Here is a 9780-nt window from a genome sequence, read left to right as displayed (position 1 = left end):
TGACAATCATAAGCCTGTAATTTGGGACTTGGCTTTCTAAATAGCAAATGGTTATCTTAGGAACTGTGAAATAGTGTGTAAATGTTAAAAGCTTCAACTTTGGAGCCCGATGCTGGGAGCCTAAACTTGTTCCAATACTATTAGACATATGATGTGATGTAAGTGATGAAATTCACCTGTAATTAAATGTTCTCACTAGTAAAATTTGAATTTGGATAGTAATTATGTTATTAAAGAAGTAATGGGGAACGTTGGGTGCGGTGGCTCACGCCTGTAATCCTAACTACACAGAAGGCTGAGATCTGAAGATCACCCTTAAAAGCCAGCCCAGGCACTAAAGAACCTGAAATTTACCTCCAATTAACCACTAGAAAACAGGAAGTGGGGAGTGGTAGCCTTGAGCTGAAGAGCTCAGGAACAATGGTTAGACCCACAATTTAAGCCTCGTGATGAAAAAAAAGCAGAAGACAAATGGGTAGAAGAGTGTATAGATTTTATATTACCTAGTACATTGTGTTTTTCTAAATCCTGGTATATAAATATATTTTTCTTGGCACTGTGAATTCAGATCGTCCTTGTTTTTGTTCAGATTATCATCTACCATTAGAAGCACATCTCTAACCTAGCCCTTTTTCTTTTTGCTTATTTTAGAGACAGAGATTTTTGTCTCTGCTTGATTCACAATGAAACCCTCTAGATTTCAGCCTTTTTAGAAACTACAATTACAGGGGTGAGCCAACAGCATCCATCAAAGATGGTTTTAACAACTTATGTGTAATTCTAAATTTATGTTTAATATATCATGCAATATTTTACTCATTTTCAGAATACAGTATTATAATTAATTACAAGAATTAACATGTAATGATCAAACTAACATTAATATCTCTCTAAATATCCATTCTATATAGTCTATAGAAATTATATATTTAAAACTATTATAGAAGCATTATTAAAGCATTATCATGTGGCCTCACTCATCTATTGAAATGTGACATATTCTTTTTCTTATTATTTGTTGTGCAGCTATCAAAGTGAGTTTAGCAAGGTAGTCTACTTATTTTCTACTGTGAACTTTCTAAGCTAACCTTGTGAATATATGTTTCTCTAAGTTTAGTTTATATAGCATCAGTATTATGAACTATTTATGGATAATAATTACAAAAGTTGCAGAGAAGTATATAATGAGAATTATTACGGTGATTAAAGATGGTCTAAAAATGAAGATGATATCATAGATTAGACAATTATCATTGTCAGATATTTATTTTCTCCAAATTGAATAGATTTAATCCCATTAAAAAAGACTAGCATGATTTCATGATTTCTTTGAAGAAATCTACGTCCGATTTTATAAATTAGGAATGTGACGTGTGTGTGGGGGGGGGGGGCACCCACATGTGTATGTGTTACTGATAATGTGGTGTATCACTCTATTTCAAGGCTGTACTGAGGAAGGCAGAGGATATATTATTAAGACACTAAAGGGAATTCAGCAACTTTAATCATGCAAGTTTTTAGATAAATTCAACTACACTTGGGCATTGTTAACATTTATTTTATTTGTGGGTAATAGCAACATTGGTGTTGGGTAAAAATGTACTATGTCTTTTATTGTGATCATAAATATCTAACCTAAAATTTACCATCCTAACTATATTTAAGTGCATAGTTCAGTAATATTGAAGATGGTTCATTATTGTGTTGGATTTCCACAGATCTTCAGAATTTCTCATCATAGGTAAGTGAAAGTTTATATCCATTGGGATTAAATTCTTTCTTTTTGATTTTACTATATTTTATATATGTGCTAGTAAAGAAAATAACATTAATTACGTTGACTCACATTCAGAGAGGAATATTCATTCCTCATTAATCGCATAGATGTGGAGAAGACAAAGAAAATCTCATGTGAGACACTGGAGACCAAAATGGTTCAGTAATGCATTGAAAAAAATCTTTTTTCAAGCAAAAAAATAGACTATGACTCATATACAGTTGAGTAATATATACATTTTACTTCCTAAGAGAATTAACTCTTCAGTATAGGCTGTATTCTAAGTCTTCCAAGTACCTAAGACAGACAGAATGCCAACAAAACCTGCCATTATCCATACCACTTAAGTAAATAGAGAAATATGAGCCAAAATTGAGTCTATCTATTGCTAATGTGATGTATAAGAGTTCTCCTTGCTAAGAAAAAAAATGTTATCTAGGAATCCATAAGGCAGAGCTGAAGTCATCATTTCTTACTAAATGTCAATAGAATTTGAAAATAGTCATTTCTTCCTAAATGCCTGAGGTCTAAATATTAAGTCCTATACACAAGCCTTGTTATTTCACACAACAAATCTTTATTCTCTATTAATACAATAATAGTATTTCTTATACAAAGACATAAATAATTTAGAGCAAAAGTAAGATTGGATGAATTGTTGCCTATAATCACAGACAAATATGTAGAGGCAGACATTTGGTGGCTAGCCAGGAAGGAGCTGAAAATAAGAAGCCCTATCTGAAAGATAAATGAAAGCAATAGAAGATGAGATTTGCCTCCTATGGTAGACTGCTTGCCTCAAAATTGTGAGGGCTTGAGTTTAATCTCCACTATCATGAAGAAAGGAAAATTAAGTGTGTGCTATAGGCCTGCTTCACAGATATTAGTGCAATAAGATATCAGTTCTCTAGTTGCAAATCAAAGTATGCTTTGTTTTAATGATTGCTTCTACCACCTATCTTAATGCAATAATGGTCACTATCAACACAATGGTTATCATTTTGTCATTTATCACTTTCTACAAGATTGGCTCCTAGTAAGAATCTAAGAAGACCTAATCATCTCATTGGTGAGAAACACTTTCTAAGGGACCAGATATTATGGAACAATCTTTATAATATGTTCATTTTTTCTAGTATTGTAAAATGGAGTCTCTGGTCATCACTGAAAAAAGTATCATTTATTCAAAATACCGTTATAGATGCAATAGGAAGGGAAATATCTTCATTTTCTTAAAACAGAAATGCAAATTGACTACCCTAATTCAGGGTTCTAAATTCACAGGTTCAACCAACTGACAATGAAATATGCTTTAAAAATTATACCTGCATTAAAAAGTATAGAAGTATAGATTTTTTTCATAACCTTTTTTTCTGTGGGTCATGGGGCTTGAACTCGGCCTGGGTACTCTCCCTGAGCTCTTTAGCTCAAGGATACTGCCATACCCCTGGGCCTGGGCATTTTCCCTGAGCTCTTCATCTCAAGGCAATTGCCTTACCCTTGAACCAAGACCTGCTTCCCATTTTCTAGAGGTTAATTGGAGAAAAAAGTTTAAGGTCCATTTGTTCCCTGGCTGGCTTTGAACCTTGATCCTCAGATCTCAGCCTCCTGAGTAGCTAGAATTATAGATGTGAGCCACCATGCCAGGCTCATAGTCTTTAAATCGTACAGTATATTAGTGTTTCATAACAATAAAATTGTGTTAGACATTACTTGAAAGAGTCGCTATCAAGGAAAACATTCCTCATGTAGTACAGTTTCCCAGAAATTTCCCAGAGTTTAAACACCACAAACATAAGATGTAGGGAAAATTCCTTGAGAAAATTAGGTTCTACTATGTTTGACTCTCAATTTTGAATTTTTATATTCTATAATACTTACAGTTTCTATTTAATCTGCTCTTGATTCACTTAATCCAGTTGTACTCCCTCAGTAATACCTATATAATCTTATCAAATAAGGATTAATAATTTACTCCTACGTTTACTGTTATTGACATAATATAAATAGTACTTGACTTACATAAAGTAGAAAATAAGGTGGGATTCCCAGATATACAATCTCAGATTGACTGGGTTACAGAAAAACAAGCAAATGATTTTGATAACATACAATATGACTGCCAATACCATCACTGAGAAAAATGCACTTATTAACTCCAGATGTTTTAACATTCATCCTAGGATTTAGCTTCTTCAAACATTGCAACTTTTTGTGTACATTTTGGACATTGAATCTTAAATTTAAGTGGTTGGCAGGGTTGTGTTCTTTCTGAGGTTTCCCAAGGGAATCAGCCTGTCTAACTCTTCCTGCTTATGATGGCTGCTGCATTCTTCCTCAAATCAATCCAGTGGCTGGATTCCCTTGTCACATCTTCTAATCTACCATTGTATTTTATTGGAGAAGGTCTTTTGTTCATTTTCCTTTCCTGAGGTATGAACTTTAGGCCTCATGCTTTTCAGGTAGATACTCTGTCCATTGAGCTACTCAGCTCTCTTTTGCTTTTGTTATTTTGGGGTAGGGTTTCCTGCTATAGTCTGAACTTAAATTAAAATCCTTCTAACTATACCTCCACTGATTTGGAATAACTGGTCAGACGTATCTCCTGCTCAACTGGCTTTTGATATAGTCTAAATTTTTGCCTGGTTTGGCTCTGAACAATGACACTTTTATCTTTTTTTTTTTTTTTGCCAGTCCTGGGCTTGAGCTCAGGGCGTGAGCACTGTCCTTGGACTTTCTCAAGACTAGAGCTCTACCACTTGAGCCTCAGCACCACTTCCAGCTTTTTTGTATGTATGTGGTACCAAGGAATTGAACCCAGGTCTTTGTGCATGCTACGCAAGCACTTTAACCACTAGGCCAAACTCCCAGCCCCGACACTTTTATCTTTGTTTACTGAGTAGCTTGGATTATAGATAGCCTGGCTTCATCCTCTTGAGGAATTCTAATTAGGTTGGGCCCATTCAACTAATCAAGGATAATTTTCTCTCTCAAGGACATTAACTAAACCTATCAATTCCTTTTTAGTACAGAAAACAACATATTCACAGTTTTGGGACTGGGCATGGAAGTCTTTAGGACCCTGTATTTAGGAAATATTCAGATTGAGAACCTAGGTGCATGTATAAAGCTTCAAAGAACAGACCTTTGTTACATCAAGCCTTTAATGAGGGGGATGAATCACTTGCATGACTATGAAATGTGGAGAACAGCCGGCCTGAAAGAACCTCTCATAAAAGAGATCATTACATTTCACAGTAGTCACTTTGTGTGTGTGTATTCACACATATACTCTATCTAGACTTTATTATGGCACTTATTACTATCAGATTACGAGGATAGCATGGCACAATCTAAGTTGTCAGGATTATCCCAAGAGATCTCTGCTGTTGAGGGAGAAAGTATATCATATCTCAGAAAGTAAAAGGGGATGGAGTAATGGGGTTGTTCCATCAGCTTGGCAAGCAGGTGTTCTGTGAAGGAGAAGTGTATTAAAAAAAAAAAGATCTGTGGAAATGATCACAAAAAAAGCCACCACAGTTCTGTTTAGCACTCTTGCAATTTTTTTTTCCTTTGTAACTGTTTTCCAAGCTTATATCATAGAATGATTTTTTTCCTGGGGAAACAGAAGCACTCATTGTTTTTAGCTTCTCCATTAAAATGCTTCTCTTTTGGGTTGCTTGTTTTCATAGATCTATCCGTATGGTCTCAGTCTCACAATGCGGAGTGGAGAAGTGACTGTCCAGCTCTCCATCCCATGAGTTTAATGTTTTTTTCTAAATACTTTTGATTAATTTTATCAAATACTAATGAGAGCAGGGTGAGTAGTCCTCTATGAAGCAGTGCCAGAGAAGTCAGGTCTCCCCTTTATGCTGCGCTTCATCATCTTTGAAATACAGTGCTTAATTATTGAGGAACTTTAACCTTCAGAATTTATATTTGAATTAAAGCATTGGTATTCATGGGAGGAGATAGATATACAGCTTTCCAGATGGATCACACCTTCAAAGTCCTTCTGTATAATCTGAAGAGGACCTGCCTACCAGAATCAAAGCCTTAGAACATAGACTGAAGTGAAATTTTGTCTCTGACAGTGCAGTTTCAGAAGTAATTGAAAACACAGGTGAGTGAATATTAGGCATCAGATCTGGAAAGAAGGGAACAAATATCAGGGAAACAAACAAGGACAATGTAACAGATCTGACAGTTTCATTTAACCCCTTCTCGAAGATATGACAAGCTTGATTGCATACTAGGAGAGGACATTTAAAAATCATCCACACTAACAAATATTAGGCATTACTTGAAAGCAAAAATAAGTTCTGAGATGCTGGCTAGTGCTGCATACAAAGCACAAGGTACTTTACTGAGAACAATAATTATTTGCAAGCTATGAGATGCATTAACTGAAACCAAGTTTTTCACATTTCTCACAATCATGACCTATGCCTGAATTTCCATTTGTAAAACTACTTACTAAAAATCAACAGGAGTTGGGCAAAGTGGGATGTATGGCACAGCAAGCAAGGCATATATGAAATGTTAGTGATACCCATTACATTGTACACTTACTTTTTTAGAAAAAGGAATGGTTAGAGGCATTAGATTAAAGCTTAGTAGCATTTCCTTTTCACACTGTTGTAGTTTTGAGCCATGTAACCTTTTGAAGGATAATTATGTAAATAAAAATTTGAATATATTGTAATGAAACAAAAATGATAGAAAAATAATTTTTAAATTTCTTTCAGGATGGCGCTGTAAGTCTAATCTGTAACTTTTTTTTTAGTATTAGAGTTTGAATTTAGGGCTTTGAATTTCATAGGCAAGCACTTGCCCACTTGAGCCATATCCTTAGTTTTTTGATTCAGTTATTCTTGAAAGAGTGTTGCATGTAGCTAGCTGTGAACTTTTCTCTCCTATACCTGCCTTCTGCATAGGAAGGATAATAGATGTCAACCAACACACTTGGCTTATTTGGTGGGCAGGTTTTTCTTTTACTTTGCCATAATTTTCAAGAATTCTTAGAACAAAATGTCCTGTCTTTCTCTTTTAGCTTACCTAATTATTTCTTTGGAGTTTATGGAATTCATATATAATAGCTATTCACCGAATAGCATGAGATATGACTAAATTCAATAAACTCTATGTTAGTATAAAAACAATGAGAACACTAAAATCAAAATATTGCAAAGAGGATTTTCTTGGCCATCTTAATGAAAGTAGGTTGAGTAATTAAAATGACAACTAGGATAAGACAAAATCAGCCTACAACAGAAATACCATCTCAATCCATCAAGTTTCAATCACTTTGAAATTTAAAGAATATTTGAAAAGAGTATTGGCAATAGTGAGGTAACATACACCACCAAATTATGTTATTTAAAATGTGAAAAATGTCTTGGAAATAAGCAAACCACGAAATCTCACATATTCAACACAGTACTTAGAAGACAATTTCTTCATCTGAAAAATACTGGTGTTCTAATAAGTGCACATCTTCAAGTCATTTTCAATATAGAACCAGAAAAGTCATGTACCTATGAAGTTAACATTAAAAACAAGGTAGGATTTATAAGTTGATGATATAAAGTAAATAATAACTTGGTGATTTTTTTCTAGGCAAGCTATGAAAATTATAATCTCACAGATAAGCGATATGAATTGCAGTCTAGCATCAGTGTATGTGATGTTTTCTAATTAATACATTGTATTTTGCTAACTAGTAGTCTTAGTGTGGAATTTTGTTTGCATTTCAGTCACAGAATAGTTATGTAGCATTTAAGAAGCTCTGTGTTGAATAAAATACAATAAATACCATACTAAGGTTAATAATTTTTATGAAAAATTATTAACTGTCATCAAGCTGCAATATTGTTTTTTGAATTAAGGTTTTTAGTAATATATTAATATTATTATTTGTAATATTAATGTGGTTTCATGAAAAGGTAGTATATGACTGCTTAGTGATAGATCTTTTGTTCTGAGTGCAATCTTCACAACAATGCAAATTAAGCATAATATAATTCATGATGAAGATGGGCTAGTGTACATATCTTTCACTGAATATTCTTACTGAAGTCTAATATTTCCTTAATTTTATATGAGTTTTTAATAAATTTGTAAAATAATAGGAGAAAAGACAAAGCAATACATACACACAGAACATATTGCCATACAATGAATAACATACATACAAAAGGAAAATAGCCACATGATTGGGGCTAAACAGATACAAGTAAAAAAATAATAGAATTTTTGTCAACATTTTGTGGCAAAACCCTGTTGCTTTAATTACCAGGGCTTTGCAGATTTGAGAATTTGTATAATTTTAGGGCAATACTATCACTTTTCTAGTTACAAAAATCAGGAACTAGAGAGTGAGGTACAAAATTATCTAACAGCCAGATACAAGGATTCTTTAAATGTCAAAGTTCACTTGTAATAAAACATAAAATTAATGATTTTTTTTTTGTGGGTCATGGGGCTTGAACTCAGCCTGGGTTCTGTCCCTGAGCTCTTAAACTCCAGACCACTGCCTTATCATGGAGCCAAGCCCCACTTCCCATTTTTCTAGAGGTTAATTGGAGATAACAGTCTCAGGTCCTTTTGTGCCCAGGCTGGCTTTGAATATTGATCCTCAGATATCAGCCTCCTGGATAGCTAGGATTGCAGGCGTAAGACATTGTGCCCAGCTAAAATAAATGACTTTTGTTGAATGCTAATTTATTTCCCCTCAAAAACAGTTAACAAAAATCTCAGAACTGTACTCTGGCTTCTAAATACAACCCAAAGTACAGTAGCTAACAAGGATTTGGGAAGATTCAAATAATTCACCTTTAGCCTAAATTAGCACACCAATGTCATGCCCAGATACTTGTGTAAAGCACATAGTTGGACATAAAGGAATGGGATTGTTAAAACTTAGGTAGAAGGTGAAAACCATATCATGCCTTCAAGTAAAAGAGTACTCAAACTGATCAAAGACGGTTGTCTTCATACATGGCGATCTCATGGAAATAAGTGAAATGTTTTGAATTCTGTTGTTAATAAAATACCATGTTCACCTTTGGACTTTGAAGAGCCAAATATCTTTCAGGACAACAAAACAAATTTTTGTGGACTTAAATGGAAGAGTATGAAGAATGTTGAACTATATTATTGCTTCTTTTTCTATCCTTTGTTATGGTCCTTGGCTTTGAACGCTGCGTGCGGGTGCTGTCCTTGAGCTTCTTTGACTTGAGGTTAGCACTCCTACCACTCAATTGAGCCTACCACTTTCCGCATTTTCTGTGCATTATTAACTGTATGGAACAAAAACTTGGTTAATGAACCCATTGTTTGCCCAACAAAGTATTCTCCATCTGTTTTCTGTTAAAAAAAATAATCCAATTCACTAGGAAACTGATAAGCCTACTTTACCATGAATTCCTAAAGTAGGTTACATGTGAAATTCTCTATTGACCTTCTAATGAAGTTGCTTTAGAAAGTTCTTGATTTAAAACATGAATTTGAGAGGAGAGGTTGGAATATAAGGGAAACCCATAAGAGTTAGCTTCTGTGGTCATTTCCTAACCTTATTATTGGACTCTTCTGAAGTACCCTCTATATAATTATTAGAGTATTCTGTATAGAAAGATGGAATTATTAATTTTTCTATGACTATCTCTTGTCATGAAGAAAGATTAATGCAGGTTGTATGATGTGAGATCTGGAGTGGGATTTAAGGATAATTAGTAAAAGAATCTTAAAGACTGGATGTCTATTGTATAAAGCATTTTCTCTGTATTTCCTGGCTTCTGTACACTTCCAACATGTTAAGATGCACATAGTTTTGTGGTACTTTTTATAAGTATAGTAAACTATAAAGGAAGCATTGGAAAATGTAATCAATTCAAAGGGAAGAAGAAAATGAAGGTATCATCTATTGCCTGAAATATGAGATGACAAGTGAGATATTTCAGAAATACAAAAAGTAGCTAGAAGACGAATAATGAACACACAGA

This window comes from Megascapheus bottae, chromosome 15 (assembly GCF_031878675.1).
Source record: "Megascapheus bottae isolate mThoBot1 chromosome 15, mThoBot2.hap1, whole genome shotgun sequence".
Taxonomy (NCBI): Eukaryota; Metazoa; Chordata; class Mammalia; order Rodentia; family Geomyidae; genus Megascapheus; species Megascapheus bottae.
This window is presented reverse-complemented; position numbering follows the sequence as displayed.